Genomic DNA, 20,616 nt, shown 5'->3' with positions numbered 1-20,616 from the left:
CAGATTTGCCAATTTTTATTCTCTAGTTTTAAAAACCTGGATTTCTTTTATATAAATTTTTTAAAGATTCAGGTTCAAAATATGAAAAATGAAGCTCTGCAAAAACTAATTTTAGAATTTTCTTGTTTGAAGAGAAATGTAATATACTACTTACTGATCTATTAAAAATTAGATGCCTAAAACAGAAACAGAGATACAAAAACGTAGGACTTAAGTATTTGCGGGAATACAGAACTCCAAGAAATTTTAAAACTCCTTTAACACAACATCTTCCAACTTCTATCCTCAACATAATAACATAGTATCCCCACAAAAAGTCCAAACCCACAACCTTAACAAACTTCTAAGTTGGAGATAATGGAGAGGTTGTTGAGGGGGGTGGTTTTCAAGAATTGTGAAATTGTGAGGCTTACTTAGGTGGGCCTGCTGCAGTTTCCTAGAGGTTAGCAGAAGACAAGAGACTACTGGATCAGAGACGAAGTACATTTTTACTCACTGTACAGCAGAAAGCAGAAACTGCACATTCAATTCAGTTCATTTTGCCTTGGAAATCCCATGGAACAATGCAGAGGTGGGCCCAGTGGGATGTTGCATACACAGTGAAGTCTGCCATAGCTGAGAAACCCTAAACTAAGGAAGCCCTGATCTTTTAAATGTGGCTACTAGCAAAGTCGCCCAATGTTTGCCCTGGAGGAAGACTCTATCTTTATTGACAAATCTGCACTGTGCTCAGGAGGCAGGCACTATATGTTCTGAGTCTCTTTGCTATACAAACATCCATGCCAAGTTAGCTTGGAACAAAAGATATTCAGAAATGTGAGAGCCCCAAGGATCCTTAGCTTCCAACAGAGTGCTAGAAATGTGTATCCAGAATTTAACTTTTTGCAGTACAAAAACACTCCTTACTTGGATCAAACAAGAAAGCCAGGCCTATAACTTGACTTCCATACCTTTTTCTCCTCACTTATCCATTCATCAGTCCTGTTTACTCTAGATACAAAATATCTTTCAATACTGTTTACTTTTCTTTATTTCCATTATTATTGCCCTAATTTAGTTTGCCATGATCAGTAATTTGGTTTCTTGCAAAAGTCACATTACAAATTTGTCAGGCCTAAGTCCTGTTCAGCACTAATCCCTTCTTTATAAATATAGTCACAACTATCTTTCTAAGATGCAAATCTGATGAGGTCATTCTCTTACAGAAAAGACTGTAAGTTGCCCTTGCCTTTAGGAAACAATCTACATTTCTTTAAAGTCTTACAATGTACTGAGTCTATCTCTCCCTTCAATGTCTTCTCATAACATCCCCACCACACACACACTTTGTGCTGCAGCTCTACTGAAATATGTACTTAATGTTCCAGTACTGTGCATATCCTGTTCCTTCTTTCTGGTGTATACTGCTTGGACTGTCATTTCCTTTAATGCTGATTAATGCCTGCTCATTCTTCATGGCTCAACTTAGATGTCATTCCCTCCAAAAGGCCTCTTTGACACCTCCCAGACCAGATTATGCAACTCCATACTTCTCTTTTAACATCTCTTATCACACAGTATATAAATTGCCTGTTAACTTGTTTTTATGTTCCATTGGCAATAAGTTGTATGATGATAAATACCCAGGACCCACACAGACTGGCATATGGTACTCATTCATGAATGCTTACTGAATACATGAATGAATGAAAAAAAATGTATATATGTAATGGGATGCTTACTTTGACGTTAGAAATGTGCTCCAGGAATAATAAGAACCAATTAGAAGCAATTCTATTGTTGTACACTACTTTTAATTTCTTTCTTTCTTTTGTTTTCCTGTGATCACCTACACATGACATTGTTCTGACCTTCGTGGTATACACAATTATGTCACTTTACAAAGAGCATTTTAAATGTCAGCCAACTCTGACTTCTTAGAATTTTATTCACTTAAAAGAAGGGATGGGAAAATACGACAGGTGGATCTGTGTTGAGGATTAGAGTACACCAGGGACTGAAATGAAGCTACCAATCTCATTAGCTGTCTTCTGAGCCGCCGAATTCCACCCAGGTCCCCACGGTGAAAGGCTAATAATTAATTCAATTTACTATCTATTCTGTGGAAAGCTCCAAAGGTTAAGATTATGGAGGACCGAAGAGGGCAATCTTTTATACTGTTTAAATTGCTGTTTAAATTTGAATTAGATCAAATGGTGACAGTTTGAAACAGACACAGTTTAATTCATTTATCACATTCCAAAACCTGCCTACCTGAACTAGCTTTAAAGTATGCCTTAAATAAGCAGTCAGTCAGTGCACTGACGTGTCCATTTTTATTATTTGCTTGGAATTTAAATATGAACAGCAATTGCTAGCCTTGTCAACTTTATTGTTCACTTTCTTTTGTTTCAGCTTTTTCTACTCTGACTTCCCCCCTTGCCATGATCTTTATTTTTTTATTGATAATATAACTCAAATCTTCCAGGAAAATTAGATAATCTAATAACAAGAACAATTAACATTTATATAGTGTTTGTGATTTACCAGGAGATAGTAGACATAGATGTATCTACATATAGTCATATAATCCTCTCAACAGTCCTGCCAGGGAGCGATTATTACCATTCAGATTTTAAAGATGAATAAACTGAAGCCCAGAAAGAGACATTTTCCAAGACTACACAACTAGTGAATGACAGAACTGCCTTTCAAAGTCAGTCACAGAGATAGTTGCCTAAATTCCTCTGTACTTATTTCATTGGACTTCGAGCACTCCTCAGATTCCTCCAAGTCATTCTGTGAATTCCACGGGAATCCGGTGTTATGCCCATGAACTCGTACTTGGTTACAATGACAGTCGCCATTTCTCCTTTTCCCTACTCTGGACTTCTGGTGATGCCTGTTGCTATGGCACTGCTGTCCCCTGAAAGCAGGAGGTCTGCAGGTGCCTGCCTGCTTCATCCTATCTGCCACAGCCAGTGCCTACCAAACACTGTCTTAAGTCTCCAGGGGCATCAGTGCTAAGCTAAGGGCACTGGGGGCTGCGTGCAGGGAGATTTTCTGCCACAGCCAAAAGGCGCTCCTATTGATCCTGCTGACACTGTTCACCTTTGTTCCTTTGATTTTCACTCAAAACGCTCTCACAGGTCATAATGTTTGGGTTTAGCAAGGACCCCAAAAGGCAGGAATTAAGTATGTGAGAGAAAAATAAAATGTTATACTTCGTATCATCCTTTCATGTGTTTTACTAAAGATATATACCCCAATTCTCCTTCTCATGGGGTTAGTTTAATTTCCAGAACATTCTTCACTCATATACCTAAGGAAGACCCCAAGGGGTAGTTCCTTCACCCATGTTACAAAAGCACAGAATTTGAATATACTAAGGCTTAAATTCAGACATTTGCAATATAAGTTGCTTATTATTTTCTCCGTCAATGCTGTTATCTTTCAAGTACCTTGAAAACAGACTTTGTCTAGGATCTTTTTCTCCAAAAAGGGGAAGACTGCTTCATTCAATTGAGAATGTTAGCTTTCTAGATGCCAGGTCCCCAGGCAGAATGTCTGCTTTAGGAGAAGGTGGGGCTCTTGCCCCTGAGAACAGCAAGAGATATCCATGTTTCTTCCTTTGCTGTAATCAATGCTGCTTCTCTTTTACAAAATAAAGAAGCAGCAGAATCACTGTTTCTTTCTCTTTGGGTCAATGAAATGTTATCTAAATCAATGGAAATTTTCTATGCTTCAAATGGGCCTATAAGCTTTTGAAAGACAAGACGTAGGGGAGGAATTTATATTATCAATCTAAACATGTAGTGAATAATGATAACGTCTATATGGGATCTAATGCAAAATTGGCAGGAGAACTAAAGAACTAATGGACTTATATGGTTACATTGTTGAGTAATTTATGCCTCCGGCATGCCTTTAAAGGAAGAAAGAATTGCAGCATAGAGAAATGAATACCATTCTTTGTTTGCAGCAAGCAAAACCATAGAGTATACAAAAGGATGATATCTAACTGGCTGTCAAAAAGAGAGTAAATAAAACAGAAGGTAGGGTACAATGGCTGACACTAGTACTGCTGACGCATCTGAGTTTGATCTTTTTTTGATTTTTGTTTTTATGTGTATTTGAAATCCTAAAGCCTATTCTGAACAAGAACACCAAAGAGGAAGAGCAGGCTTTGTAACATTTTCAATGTTCTTTCATTTGAGGAGAGAGAGGACTACAGAATTTAAAATGTGGAAAATGTTAATTTTCATCTTTTACAACTTACATATTAATTAAATAAATTTAGCTTTTACTTATTATTTTTAAAACAAAACTTTTTAATATTAGCTTTCTTTCTAGACTGTGACATTCGTTCATCACTTACTGAAATATGCTTTTTGGGCTAGCTTCTTTTGCTCACTATGGCATCTGTGAGATTCATCTCTATTGATGAATGTAGCCCCAATTCATTCTTTTTTATTGCTATGTAGTAGTTCCTTGTACAAATATGCAATAATTTATTTGTCCATTCTTCTGTTGATGGACATTTGAATTATTTTCAGCTTCAGGATTTTGTGAATAAAGCTGTTATAGATAGTTTTGTAAGTATCTTCTTCGTACATATGCACTTACTTCTGTTGTGTATCTCTCTCTGGGTGGAATTGCTGGATGTAACGCACATACATTTAACTTTATTGGATAATGACAAATGCTTTTTCAAAGTGGTTAAACTGATTTACACTCACATAAATAGTGTTTTAGAATCCAGATGGTCCACATCCTTGTCACCAATGGAATTGTCAGTTTTTTAGTTTAAAGTGTTTATGCACTGGTATTTCTTTGTAGTTTTGATTTACGTGATGTCATGACTTATTTCTTAAGTCATGAAGCAGAAAGCGCCCTAAAGGAGAAATCGGAAGTAAATGTTGGGCTCTCCTTTTTGCTCAGATGTGGTCTCTTGTACCCTGGCTGCCTTAATCATTATTCCATGTCTTTAAACTATTGTTCTTCTCTATTTCCTCTTTTATGGTTGCTTTTGTTGGATTGGTTAGGCTAATATAGTCTCTTCCATCATGGCCCATGGTGGAAGTTTGGCGTGCTTTGGAGGGTTTTGAGCAGAGGCCTAATAATAATTTTAATACTGATTTAAAACTTTTACTGGATGTTAGAATAAGCTTCCTTGATTTTGAACCAAGTGGAGATATGAGATATATTAAAATACCAAAGTTTACTGGAAATATAAACACATAAGTTTTGTAGAATTTCCAAATGACAAAGCAAAACTTATTTCACAATTTCTGAACTCTGGGTTATATAAAGGAAACAAAAAAGGCAAAGAAAGGGAATATTGGTGAAGAGATTTATTTGGAGAGAGACCCATTAGTATATGGAATCTCCCCTCTCCCTCTTGGAGGAATTTTGATGGAGTGGTACCCTATATCTAGAGAAGGACTCACCAGGGTGAGGGGGACTTCAGAAAGAGACCATTTGGGACTTTGAAATGTTTTTTATGCAGTTGAGAGACAAAGAATGGAATTATGCCTGAGGGCGCTGACACAGAATGTGGATTGAGTAATGACCCAGAAAATGTAGAGGGTCAGAAGACAAGATGTTTCAAAGCAGATCCAAGAGAATGATGTGTGGTTGCCTTTTAGTTCTAGAGTTTATCAGGGTAAGTTTATAAAGGCAAGATTTAGCTAGGGTTTATCAGAAAGAGTTTATCAGGTTGATAAGTGCTTTCCTATGCCAGATAGAAACCTTGTAGGAAAGAGGAACAATGTGTAGTAATCCTAAATCCTGTCCATTAAGATTGAGTGCAGACTCAAGGGACAAACCAGCGGAAAGATGTTGGAGCCCTACTGATGGATACTCAGTGGCTGAGATAGATGTCACAGACAACTACCAGGAATAGGGTAAATCCTGTGGGGACTGCAGAAGGGAGCCTAATATGAGCCCCAGGCAGGGAGCTCCAGATTCTCCCTGATAAGAAGAATCCACATTAGTCATTTTCCAAGAACGGTAAGCAAGAAGCCCAGAGGCCAAATAAGAAGTTCCCTATCCTCTGCCTCTCCTTCTTTCTCTCACCCTATCAGAGCAGAGAAACAGCTGTCAAAGAGAGAAGGAGGGGAACGATAGAGAGAAGAATAGCTTCCAGCTTCTTCTCAATGGCTGGCTAATATTCTGAAAATTTCAAACGGGAACAGGGCAGAAAAATTGAAGTGATGTTTACAGTTTTCTTTTGTATATGGAACTAGATATTATTTTGTGGGACCAGAAGACATTCAAGATCTTGTTCATGATAAAAATGATGTGCAACTGTCTTTAAAGCCACAATAGTAACTGTTTTCTCAGAGTTTTTATCCAGAGGCAAGAGAAATTTTCTCACACTGAAAAGATGGCATGAGACAAAGATGAGACAAAAAGTTGCATGTATATATGTGTGTGCGATTAATTGCTATCCAGATGTTATTCTTGTTCAGTCACCTGGTTATAATTTAATCACTGTGACTGCCCTGTGCAGTCAGGATATTTTTCTAGTCACGTGTCTTATAGTTTGGTAATCCTCTCTTTAGCAGATTCTTATTTGCTGTTCAACCCTTAATTTCACTTGTAGATTTTACAACCCTTATTTGATTCTCTTTTTTAAAAAAATAGATTCTAATTACCTGGTGAAATTAACCATGTTATCATATTTTCCTACATATTAATTACATTTATTTTCAAGTCTGTGGCTGATAGCTCCACCCTCTGGAAAATTTGTGGATTTGTTTTTAAACTTTTGATGTTTATTTTGTTCCCATTTCTTTTTTTAAATAAGTTTTTTTTAATTTTAGAGTTGTTTTAGAGTAAAGAAAAGTCATGAAGATAGTACAGAGAGTTCTCATATATCCGACAGCCAGTTTCCCCTATTATTAACATCTTACATTGGTATGGTTGGTTCACGTGTCACACAGAATGGTCAATATTCCTGCATTGTTACTAACTAAAGTACATATTATGTTCAGATTTTCTTTGTTTTTACTTAATATCCCTTTTTCTATCCAGAATATATTTAGTTTACATTTAATTGTTGTGTCTCCATAGGCTCCTCTTGACTGTAATATTTTCCCAAACTTTCCTTGTTTTTGATGACCTTGACTGTTTTGAAGAATACTGGCAGGTGTATTGCAGGTTTTCACTATATTGAAATTTATTCTTTTTCTCATGGTTAGACTGGAGTTACATAAAAAGAACACATTAATAAAGTGACACTCTCATCACATCATAAAAAGCCAATAAGTTAACAACATGACATCACTGTTGATGTTAATCTTGATCACTTGACTGAGGTAGTGATTGATAAGTTTCTCCAACATAAAGTTCTTCTTTCTCCTCTCTTTCTATACTGTATTCTTTGGAAAGAAGTCACTTCATGCAGCCTACCTTCAAGTAGTAGGGAGGTATATTGCACCTCCTTGAGAACAAAGTATCTATCTACATAGATTATTTGAAATTTCTCTACATAAGAGTTTTGTTTATTCCTCTATTTATTTATTAACTCAATCATTCATTTTACTACTTATTTATTTTCTTGCCCAAATTGTTCCAGATTTGGCCACTGTCCCTTTAAGATGCCTCATCCACTCCTTCTTTCTCTTTTTAGCACTTCCTTACTTTCTGGCATTACAAGATACTCCAGCCTCCTCTCACATATTCCCTGACCTGGTCCTAGAGTTTGTCAAGTCACTAAGGAATCTTGATTTTTTTAATTGGTGTTAAGAAGCAACATCTAGGTGCTGGGCCTGCTCATTGCTAGTGGATTATGATTGCTCTTGCCCCACTCAGCAGATAGAACGAGGAAATATGTTTATACATCAGCCATGTCCTATGCCCTATTTCTTTTCATGCTTAATAATTTTTTATCAATTCCTTGACATACTATAATAAAAAAAAGTATAGCCCCTAAGTTTTCTTCCAACAGGGGAAATATTTTAATAATAATAATAATAATGATATGTATTTTTTTAACTATCAGCAGGCAGATAGAGGAATATCATCATTAGTCAATTAGGGACTGGACAGAGTCAAGATAGGATTTCATTTTTCTCAAGGCTTAGTCTAATTTTGACATTCCCTTACAAATAGAATCCCATCAAGAACATGGGGTATATGTGGACCCTCTTCGTTAGTAGAATCCTAACTTCTCTGCCTAGCATCTTGAGACTGCCAAGGATCGCTTAGCTTCTTAGTCACTTTCTTAGTTGCTGCTTTCTGCTTAGTTTGTACTTCTAGTTTCAAGTGGAAACCTAGAACAGATTGCACTCACTTCTTTGAATTGCTGTTACTCCAAGATCTTGTCTTCTCAAATCCTGGCAGCTTTTGAAGCTTTAAAATCCAATTATTGTTTTTCAAGCCCTGTGAGACTTTTAAAATCTCTGCTTGGCTACAACATTCAGTTGAGAGTTCTTGAGGCCTTTCACAAACTTGTCCCATGCTGCTTAAAAAGGGGGCAAATGCCTTGAGGAAAAATGTGGTGTAGGATGTCAGAACCACCTCACTGAGTTTCACTTGTCTTCATAATCTTGGTCATTCAAGTCCTAGTCTTAATAGCTCTCCGATACCTTCAAACAGATATACTTATATATTTTCTTCTACTTTTTTTAATTTGGTCTTGGTAGGAAGTTTGGTTTGCTGCAGCTCAAAGCCAAAAGAAGAAGTTTCAGGGTCTTTTCTTGATGATATGATACTTGATCTTGGGAAATTGAAGAATTCTTTTGAATGTTACTTTTTAAAAAAACTGGCCCTGGAATCTTGAATCCTTTATCCCTTTTGACAAAGTAAAAATCATCTGAAAGAAAATGTATTTAATTTCAAACCTCATGATTAATATATGAATATTAATTTCAGTCATATGTTCTGAATAGAGTCTTAGTAATTGAATTCTTTTATAGATAATCACAATGACATTCTAATGATTAAACTGAATATTTTTTAAAATGTATTTTTGCTAAGAATTAAGAATAATTTATAAGAACTTCTTTTTTGCTAAGTAAATGAACATGTTATGTATTTTTAGTAATATTTAATCAAAAATTGAACACTATTTGAAAGAGTTTCATGGCCTCATATTCCCCCAGGAGTAAACCAATATTTTCATTAATAAAAGATCTGACATAACATATTATTATGTCTGGGTTGTTGAATCAAGTAAAGATTCATCTCACCTGGTATGATCGATTCAAGGAAATCAACTCTATATGCTATTATAGCTAAAAAGGTTAAATGAAATGTCAGTCAGTTATTAGGGAATTTCAGTACTTGGTTGATTTTGAATGTTCCAATACAGTAAATAACACTTGGACTGAACTTTCAGAATGGCAGCATTTTGCAGAACATAAATTAAATCTTTGTAATGGCTCTGAAAAGTTCAGTGATAACATCATTCTCAGGTCCATGAACATAAGTGTTCATAGTAGTGAGATAATTTTGTTTTAAGTAACCTCTTTCTCTCTATTTTAAAAAAGAATTCATATTTTGAATATTATATATATTATTATAGTTTATGTTGGCTTAAGATTTTGAGAATCCATATGCACATATCTATATATAATTCTTTTGAATTTTTTCTGTCAACAAAACACATATTTGGAATTCTTACATTACTTATGTTAAAAGAAAATTTTAATAAAGACATTTTAAATATTTTAAAAAATGTATATTTAAATGTATATTTAAAAATTGGGTATTAAAGAAAATAATAATTAAGTGTAATACACTGCTAACTTAGTTTCTAATTCTCATTTCCCTTTACTGCATCAATGAATGGCTTTAAGGATCTCATGTTGTAACTTTCCAAAAATAATTTGGCTTATACTAGTTTCAATGAAAATTCATAAACTTCCTACACTCCCTCATATTTCTACTTATTTATTATTTCTTGAAGTCTTTATACCTACATGCAAAATCATTCTTACCCACCTAACCATATACACATGAAAATAGGAGCAAAGTTATAGAGAAATCAGTGCAAACACACTCTAATTTTCAATTCCTCTGAATCCCAGGAGACTTACCTAATATTTTTGTGGGATGAACTAAGTGTAGACTTTCCTGTATGTTCTAATTTTCTTTCTTAACCTATTTATAACAAATTTTAAAAAGCAAGATCTTAATTTGTCACACAATTATTTTGTTTCATTCGCTGAAAATATAATAATCAATTTTCCCCACTATTTTTTAATCAACATTATATATTGCAATCAGTGTCATGATCATCAAGGCGTAGCCATTATTAGCAAGCATTCAAATGCTAGACACTTCTTACACTAGTAAAAATGTATTATCTGTTAAATTATAAAAAATTCAAGACTAAGTTTAAAAAATGGATCTAATCTAAATAATTGATATTTATTTATTCATCAATTTAAGAATTGTGTGTTTATTTGAACTCTTAAGCAAATCTAGAATATAGAATTCTAGAATGCAGACATGTGTCTTTTTCCATCTTGCAGATGCCCTGGTTGTTCAAGGCTCCTCAGAGCACACTTCAGATAGAGGTAACATCATCTCTATTTTATCTTAGAATCTGTGTTTAAAATGAATTCCATTATGACAACAGAAAATAGACATACATTTCTTATTCGACTTTGAGTTCCTTGATAAGTAGAGTCTATCAACATCCTAAGTGTTTTATGCTTATCACCTGGAAGAGTGACTGGCATATGTGTTTTGCAGATGCATTAGTAAAAGTTATACTATACATCATAGATTTTACAAGACGAACAGAACTTAGAAGTAGTCTAATAAAAATCCCCTTATCAAAGATAGGTACAATACAAGACTGTACAATTTGTTGATAGAAGTTTGTTGACAGAGTCATTCCAGATATCTTGGCTTTTGTCTAGAAGTTTTTCTGACTATGAAGTTGCGTCTTCAATATGATGAACCTCTCTAACATACTGTCATCATGGTATATTCAGCTTTATGGAAACTGAGTGATCTATTGACATATTTACACACAAAATCATGCAGCAATCACAAACTCATCAGTAGCTCATAGTTTATTGGGTTTCTATTGCTTAGTAGAGATACAAAGACTTTATTCCCCAAGTTTTCTTTAACTTAATGCCATTTGCCGTGTTCTCATGAGTCCCTTCAGAATGGAATGTGGAGTTCATTTCTTTGCTCTATTTAGTCTTCTTATCAGGGACAGATTTTCTTGACATATGTTTGGCACTTGTATATTTTCTTTTTTTGTTTTTGTTTTAATTTAAAAATTTATTTAATTTTTAATCTATTTTTAATTTAATTTAATTTTCAGTAGATAAGGAAAATTAAATAATAAAGATGAATATAAAAGATCTATTTCTTTTTTTACTTTTTAAATTTTTTTTTAATTTACTTATTTTTTTAATTTTTATTTTTTTCGGATGTACATCATATTTCAAATTCTGGATACATTACATCATGTTCACCATCCGAACACTAATTATAGTGCATCCCCTCACATGTGACCCTAATCACCCCTTTTGCCTTCCCCCCTCCCCCAATGGTAACCACCAGTCCAATCTCCAATGCTATGTGTTTTTTTTTTTGTCGTTTTTATCTTCTACTTATGAGTGAGATCATATGGTATTTGACTTTCTCCCTCTGACTTATTTCACTCAGCATAATACCCTCAAGGTCCATCCATGTTGTCACAAATGGCTGGATTTCGTCATTTCTTATGGCTGAGTAGTATTCCATGGTGTATAAATACCACATCTTCTTTATCCATTCGTCCCTTGATGGGCGCCTAGGTTGCTTCCAAGTCTTGGCTATTGTGTATAGTACCGCAATGAACATAGGGGTGCAAGTATCTTTATGCCTTTGTGTTTTCAAGTTCTTTGGATAAATACCCAGCAGTGGAATAGCTGGATCATATGGTAGATCTATCCTTAATTTTCTGAGGATACTCCAAACTGCTTTCCATAGTGGCTGCACCAGTTTGCACTCCCACCAGCAGTGTACGAGGGTTCCCTTCTCTCCACACCCTCTCCAACATTTGTTGTTTCCTCTCTTGTTAATTATAGCCATTCTGAATGGAGTGAGGTGATACCTCATTGTAGTTTTGATTTGCATTTCCCTGATAGCTAATGATGTTGAGCATCTTTTCATATGCCTGTTGGCCATCTGTATTTCTTCTTTGGAGAAATCTCTGTTCAGATCTTTTGCCCATTTTCTAATTGGATTCTTGGTTTTTTTGTTGTTGAGCTGTATGACTTCTTTGTATATTTTGGATATTAACCCCTTATCTGATATGTGGTTTGCAAATATCTTCTCCCAATTGTTAGGTTGTCTTTTCGTTTTGTTGATGGTTTCCTTTGCTGTGCAGAAACTTTTTAGTTTGATGTAGTCCTATTTGTTCATTTTTTCTTTTGTTTCCCTTGCCCCGTCAGACATAGGACTTGAAAATATGCTGCTCAGACCAATGTCATAGAGCGTACTGCCTATGTTTTCTTCTAGAAGTCTCATGGTTTCGGGTCTTACATTCAAGTCTTTAATCCATTTTGAGTTGATTTTTGTGCATGGTGTAAGGGAATGGTCTACATTCATTCTTTTGCATGTGGCTGTCCAGTTTTCCCAACACCATTTGTTGAAGAGACTCTCCTTTCTCCATTGTATGCTCTTTGCTCCCTTGTCAAATATTAGCTGTCCATAAACGTGTGGGTTTACTTCTGGGCTCTCAATTTTGTTCCATTGATCTGTCTGTCTGTTTTTGTGCCAGTACCATGATGTTTTGGTTACTATGGCTATGTAGTATAATTTGAAATTGGGGAGTGTGATACCTCCAGCTTTGTTCTTTTTTCTCAGGAATCTTTTGGCTATTTGGGGGTCTTTGTTCTTCCATATAAATTTTAGGATTCTTTGTTCTATTTCTGTAAAAAATGTTGTTGGAACTTTGATAGGGATTGCGTTGAATCTATAGATTGCTTAACAAGTATGGACATTTTAACAATGTTAATTCTTCCAATCCAAGAGCACGGAATATCTTTCCATTTCTTTGTGTCTTCTTTGATTTCTTTCAACAATGTTTTATAGTTTTCAGTGTACAGATCTTTCACCTTTTTGGTTAAGTTTATTCCTAGGTATTTTATTCTTTTTGTTGCAATTGGAAATGAGATTGTATTCTTAATTTCTCTTTCTGCTACTTCATTGTTACTGTCTAGAAACACAACGGATTTTTGTACATTGATTTTGTATCCCACAACTTGTCTGTATTCCTTTATTATTTCTAAAAGTTTTGTAGTGGACTCTTTAGGGTTTTCTAGATATAAAATCATGTCATCCTCAAAGAGTGACAGTTTCACTTCTTCTTTTCCAATGTGGATCCCTTTTATTTCTTTTTCTTGCCTGATTGCTCTGGCTGGGACTTCCAATACTACGTTAAATAAGAGTGGTGACAGTGGGCATCCTTGTCTGGTTCCTGTTCTTAGAGGGATAGCTTTCAGTTTTTCTCCATTGAGAATGATATTTGCTGTGGGTTTGTCACATATGGCCTTTATAATGTTGAGGTATTTTCCTTCTATACCCAATTTATTTAGAGTTTTTATCATAAATGGATGCTGTATCTTGTCAAATGCTTTCTCTGCATCTATTGAGACGATCATGTGATTTTTATTCCTCATTTTGTTAATGTGGTGTATCATGTTGATAGATTTGCGGATGCTGAACCATCCCTGCATCCCTGGAATGAAACCCACTTGATCATGATGTATGATCTTTTTAATGTGTTGTTGTATTCGATTTGCTAGTATTTTGTTGAGGATTTTTTCATCGATGTTCATCAGTGATATTGGCCTGTAATTTTCTTTTTTGGTGTTGTCCTTGTCTGGTTTTGGTATCAGGATAATGTTTGCTTCGTAGAAGGAGTTAGGAAGCCTCCCCACCTCTTCAATTTTTTGGAAGAGTTTGACAAGGATAGGTATTAAGTCTTTTTTGAATGTTTGGTAGAATTCACCAGGGAAGCCATCTGGTCCTGGAATTTTATTTTTTGGGAGGTTTTTAATTGCTGTTTCGATCTCCTTACTGGTGATTGGTCTATTCAAATTTTCTACATCTTCTTGGTCCAGTTTTGGAAGGTTGTATGTTTCTAAAAATTTATCCATTTCTTCTAGATTATCCAATTTGTTGGCATATAGCTTTTCATAGTATTTTCTTATTATCATTTGTATTTCTGAGGTGTCCGTTGTAATCTCTCCTCTTTCGTTTCTGATTTTATTTATTTGAGCCTTCTCTCTTTTTTCTTGGTGAGTCTAGGTAAGGGTTTGCCAATTTTGTTTATCTTTTCGAAGAACCAGCTTTTGGTTTCATTAATTTTTTCTATTGTTTTTTAGTCTCTATTTCGTTTATTTCTGCTCTGATTTTTATTATTTCCTTCCTTCTGCTGATTTTGGGCTTTGTTTGTTGTTCTTTATCCAGTACCTTAGGTGCACTTTTAGATTGTCTATTTGGGATTTTTCTTCTTTGTTGAGGTAGGCCAGAATTGCTATAAACTTCCCTCGCAGAACCACTTTTGCTGTATCCCACAGATTTTGGCATGTTGTGTTTTCATTTTCATTTGCCTCCAGGAGTTTTTTTATTTCTTGCTTGATTTCTTCATTGACCCAATCATTGTTCAGTAGCATTTTGTTCAATCTCCACATTTTTGTGGCTTTTCTGGTTTTCTTTCTGTAGTTGATTTCCAGTTTCATACCTTTGTGGTCAGAAAAGATGTGTGGTATTATTTTGATCTTCTTAAATTTATTGAGACTTGTTTTGTGGCCTAATATGTGATCAATCCTGGAGAATGTTCCATGGGCATTTGAAAAGAATGTCTATTCTGTGGTTTTTGGATGGAATGTTCTGTATATATCTACTAAGTCCATCTGGACTAATGTGTCTTTTAAGGTGAGTGTTTCCTTATTGATCTTCTGTTTGGATGATCTATCCATTGGTGTAAGTGGAGTGTTAAAGTCCCCTACGATTATTGTGTTACTGTCTATTTCTCCTCTTATGTCTGTTAATGATTTCTTTATATATTTAGGTGCTCCTATGTTGGGTGCGTGGATATTTACGAGTGTTATATTTTCTTGTTGGATTGTTCCCTTTATCATTATGTAGTGCCCGTCTTTGTCTCTTATTACAGTTTTTGATTTAAAGTCTATTTTGTCTGATATAAGTATTGCTACCCCCACTTTCTTTTCTTTGCCATTTGCGTAGAATATCTTTTTTCATCCTTTCACTTTCAGTTTGTGAGTGTCTGTAGGTCTGAAGTGTGTCTCTTGTATGCAGCATATACATGGATCTTGTTTTTTTATCCAGTTGGCCACCTTATGGCTTTGATTGGAGCATTTAATCCATTGACATTTAAAGTAGCTATTGATAAATATGTATTTATTGCCATTTTGTCACTTTTTTCTTTTTCTTGGGTGTTTTAGTACTTCTTCTCAGTTCCTTTCTTTTTCTCTTGTTCTCTTACTTGTGGTTTGATGGCTATCTTTAGTAATATGTTTGATTTCTTTTGTCTTACTTTTTTTCCTGCTTGTTGTAGGTTTCTGGTTTGTGGTTACCATGAGGATCCTATTTAATATACTATGCATATAACAGTCTATATTGAGTAGATAGACTCTTTATCTTGACCTCTTTCTAAAAGTCCTACTTTTTCACTCCCCTCTTCCCACATTATATGTTTTTCACATCATATATAGTCTTTTGTTTACTGTGTGTATATCCGTTACCTTCTTATCATTGAAATAGGTAATTTTAGTACATTTGTCTTTTAACATTCATATTACTTTCACAGGTAGTTGATCCACTGCCTTTACGACACTTTTACCTTACAAGTGATTTTATTGCCTGTTTTATCTTGTTGTTGTTTTGGGTTTTTTTGATCCTTTTTTTTCTTTTATCTCTATTTGTGGTTATTACTTTCCCACTTAAATAAGTCTCTTCAGCATTTCTTGTAGAACTGGTTTCTTAGTGATAAACTCTTTAATTTTTGCTTGTCTGGGAAGCTCTTTATCTCTCCTTCCATTCTGAATGACAGCCTTGATGGATAGAGTATTCTTGGTTGTAGGTTTTTTCCTTTTAGCACTTCAAATATGTTGTGCCATTCTCTTCTCGCCTGTAGGGTCTCGGCTGAGAAGTCTGCTGACAGCCTGATGGGCTTCCCTTTATATGTCACTTGTGGCCTTTCTCTTGCTGCTTTTAGGATTCTCTCTTTGTCTTTAATTTTAGACATTTTGATTATAATATGTCTTGGTGTGGGCCTCTTTGGGCTTCTCTTGATTGGAGCTCTCTGTGCTTCCTGAACTTGCATGTCTGTTTCCTTCCTCAGGTGAGGAAAATTTTCCTCTATTATTTCGACAAATAAATTTTATGCCCCTTTGTCTTTCTCTTCTCCTTCTGGGACCCCTATAATCTGAATGTTAGCATGCTTGATATTGTCCCAGAGTTCCCTTACACTGTTCTCATTCTGTCTAATCCTTTTTTCTCTTTTCTGTTCTGCTTGGGTGATTTCCTCTAATCTTTTGTCTAGCTGCTGATCCATTCTTCTGCTTCCTCTACTCTGCTATTGAGTCCCTCTAGTGAATTTCTCATTTCAAGTATTGTATTCTTCATTTCTGATTGGTTCTTTTTTATATCTTCCAATTCTTTGCTGATGTGCTCACTGTGTTCATCCATTCTTCTCTGCATATATGTGAGCATCCTCATTATATTTTGTTTGAATTCCTTGTCAAGGAGGTCACTAGTTTCTGTTTCACTTAGTTCTTTTTCTGGTGTTTTGTAGTGTTCCCTTGCTTGGAAAGTATTCCTTTGCCTCCTCATTATGCCTCTTTCTCAGTGCTATTTTCTTTGCACTAGGTGAGTCAGCTATGTCTTCTGATCTTGGAGAAGTGGCCTTATGTATGAGATGCCTTATGAGGCCCAAAAGTGTGCTTCCCTCTTGTCACCAGACCATAAGAACCAGGAGTGACCCCTTTGTGGGCTACTTGTGTTCTTCTGCTGTGGCAGGGTTGCTCCCACTGCAGGTACCCAGGGAGTCTGATCTTTCCTTCCCTGGCCTGCTGTTTGTAAATCCGGTTTGGAGGGGCCTCAGCACTGTTGGCTACAAAGTCTATTAGCACACTCTTATTGCAAGTGTCCTCTTAATTGGGTTGGTACCCAGTGTAGCTGGTTGCTAGGCTCAGGGGCGTACAGTTGTGATAGGCCTGAGGCCAAGAAGGCTGATGTCAGTTCTCTGAGGAGTGCAGCTGAGTGGGGCTAGCCCTTGGCATGGAGGCACTCAGTTGTTTCAGGCTTTGGAAGGTGGGGCTGATCCTTTTTATGGCTATTTGTGAAGCACAAGTCTTCTGCAGCTGATAAGCCTCACCCCCCTCTGGACCACATACACTGTCAACACAGTCCTGTCCATGCACACCTCTCAACCCCCTGGAGTGTACCCCACCACCACACTGCAGAGGCCCCCACCTCTGCCCCAATGCCCCCACAGTTCACCTGGTCCTCACACAGCCCTGCCCCACAGAGGCAGACACCCTTGCCTGCCTGTAGAGGATCAAGGCACTCAGTCAATGCAGGCTAAAAAGTAGCCTGAGGGCTTGCTGTTAGGTGGGGCCAGTCCCTAGGGTGGGTTGCCTGCCCTGGCTGAACTGGATTAAATCTGTGCTCTAGTGGGTGTGGCAGATCCATGGGCTAACAGCCCAAGGGACGCACCTCAATGGCCCCCACCAGTGTCCGTATCAGCACGCCTGGACCAGCTCAGAACAACGGCCCCCACCAATGTCTCAGTCTCAGGAGAGGATCCTCCTCTCACCAGGATGCCCCCAGAGCCTACCAGGTGAATCTTGTTTCACCAAAGGACAGTCAGCCTGGTGATTTTAGGTTGCTGCAATGAGTGAGTTTGTGCGTGGGCCCTTTAAGACCCGGATCTTTTTGGCTTTCGGCCAATAGCTTTTCTGGGGTGTCCTCGCTGCAGTTAATAGCCAGCAAAGCCAGATAGTAAGACCTCCCCTCAGTCGGGCTGAGTCTGAAGGATGGTTATAGCAGTATTGCCCCCGCTCTGGACCTCACTCCTCCAGGGAGGGCTGCATAACTTAGGTTGGCTCCCGCCTGGCCAGCTGAGAATCTCCGCTGCTCCCAAAGGTGGCTTTTTTCCTCTCCTGCCGGAGTTAGTGCCTCTTCTGCTTTCGTCAGGACTGTCCCTTGTTGTGGGGGTTCTTTTTATCCAGTTTTCAGTTTTCAATCCAGGGTGATTCTTCCCCAAATTGTTGTAACCTGGTTGTGTTTGTGGGAGGAGGAGAGTTCAACGTCTGCTCACAGCGCCATCTCGACGAGAACTCATCGGCAGTTGTATATTTTTTATATGATGTCTAATGTGTATGGTTCTACAAGTGAAAAATTACCTGCTGCAACCCAGGTGGTATTGTACAGAATGATTTCCTCAGTGCTGATTTAAGCAGTATATGGTTGCACTGGAGAAAGGAAGTCATTCTATCAAAGGGCTTTTGGCAAAAAGCAATTTGTTAAGCTTGTACTAAATGACGTCTTCAAAGATGTCCTGAATAATAACCTTAAATTTAATTCTAAGGTTTCCTCTGCATTACTGCATTTTTCCTTCTCATTTAGTTAAGACTTTTTAAAGAAAACACAAAAAGGTTTTGCCATGGGTACTTGCTAAGCGCTAAATTCACTGAGAATTTTTTTTTTTCTACTAACACAAATTTTCTCAGCTGGCATGTGAATTTGGTGGATATAATAGTAGTCAGCTTTCTTAGAGAAATAGCACAGCAGTCTGTTCTTGGGTTCCTATTTTAGGGACAGTTTAGAATAGTCACTTGCTACAATTTTCTTATAGAAAAAAACCTTTATATTCTGAAAGCCTGCTTCAGTTTTCTCATTTAGAATTATTCCCATTAAATAGTTTGAAGCTATTGTTTCAGCCATGGTTTCCAAGTTAACAAAATCTGTGAGTTTTTATATATGCCAAATTTGGCTAGCTATTAACACATAGCAAAACTACCTCATTGCCTCTTGTTGGTTATCACCCTGACTGACATTACATGAGAGGTCTCTCCTTTCCCCCACTGCTCCCCATGGACCTTAACTTGCTCTGGTTTGTCTTTTCTTCCATTACACTTATCATGTTGTAACCTAATTTTACTTACTCTTTATAATTATTATTTATTGTCTATCTTTCCCACTGAAATGTAAGCTCTATGAAAACAGGAATCCTTATAGATTTAATGCAGTCATTTATCCCCAATACCTAGAGCAGTGTCGGGCACATAGAAGGCATTCTCTCAGTCCTGTTGAAATGAATCTGTTCATTCTCGCAAGTGTGAATAATGATGATATTCTTCCAAAGACAATTATTTATCATGAAACAAGGATGTGGATATCTGTACCCTATTTCTGAGGAAGAAATGATAGTTAAAATTGTCTTTATTCTAAAAGAGTTTACTAAGATTCATAATAAATGAAAAAAAATAATTCTAATATGGTTCAAAAAGAAAGCTCCAAAATCAAAAGAATTTCCAATTTCTTCTGAAAGAGGCTTCAAGAAAAGTTTTATGGTGAGGCACCCAAGCACAACCCTGAGGGAAAGCAATATTGTCAGACTTTCTCAGTAGATCTCTTTCTTCATCGCCAGTTTCTGTTGAGGTTCCCTAATCCTCTGAGTCCTTGGTCGTCTTCTGGAGTAGTAAGGATCTTCTTCGCAGTCTACTTTTGTATGGCCAGTATACAATAGTGATTGTGGTTTTGAAATCTTTTTGTTCACTTTCTATTTACTAAAGTAGACGTGACATTTACCTGTAGGTCATTGGATGTTTAAATATTGTCATGCTTACTAATATGAATCTTTCCTATTATTATTCAAACTCTTAGATTTCTAGAGCCTTTTTGTAAGATTTGTTTAAAAGGGCTATATTTATATCTAATTTATATCTAAATATTCTATATTATTTATATATACATATGACATATGTATATATATTATATATGTATATATATGTATATATTGTGGGGGATTGGAATTGGCCACCTTGAGAAACCTCTCTTTGGCATGAGGATTATTTTGGGCTGGTTACTTTTGAAAACTACAGATGTGAGAGAGACTCTGAAAAGTAGAATTTAACTCTTTGTTAAGAGACATTTACATTTGCAGAGGAACTCTCCATCTGTAAATGTGTCTCCCTCTCTGTACCAGGAAGATGGGGGATGACCTTATCTCTAGAAACTCTTATCAATGCAGAAGGCATGGACTTAAGTCTGCATAATAACCTTACTCTTGTTTACTGTGCTTTTCTGGTAATCTTCCATAACTGACTCCCCCCACCTCTAACATCCTCTGCCTGTCTTTAGCTGAGGATGACATTTAAGGTGAGAACTTCTGCCATTTGGCGAGTTACTGAGTTTTTCTGGGTCTCTCCCATGTATACATGCTATAAAGCTCTGTTTACTTTTCTCCTGTTATTCTATCTCATGTGAATTTAATTTGTTGTCTGGCCAGAAGGACCCAGAGTGGGTAGAGGAAATGTCTTCCTCCTCTACAATATTATATAAGCATATATATTATATGTATATTCATATATAATATATGTATATATACATACATAGATATATTTTAAGTATAATTTATATTTA

Source organism: Equus przewalskii, chromosome 2 (assembly GCF_037783145.1).
Source record: "Equus przewalskii isolate Varuska chromosome 2, EquPr2, whole genome shotgun sequence".
NCBI classification, from domain to species: domain Eukaryota; kingdom Metazoa; phylum Chordata; class Mammalia; order Perissodactyla; family Equidae; genus Equus; species Equus przewalskii.
The sequence above is the reverse complement of the archived record's forward strand: the minus strand, read 5'-3'. Positions refer to the sequence as shown.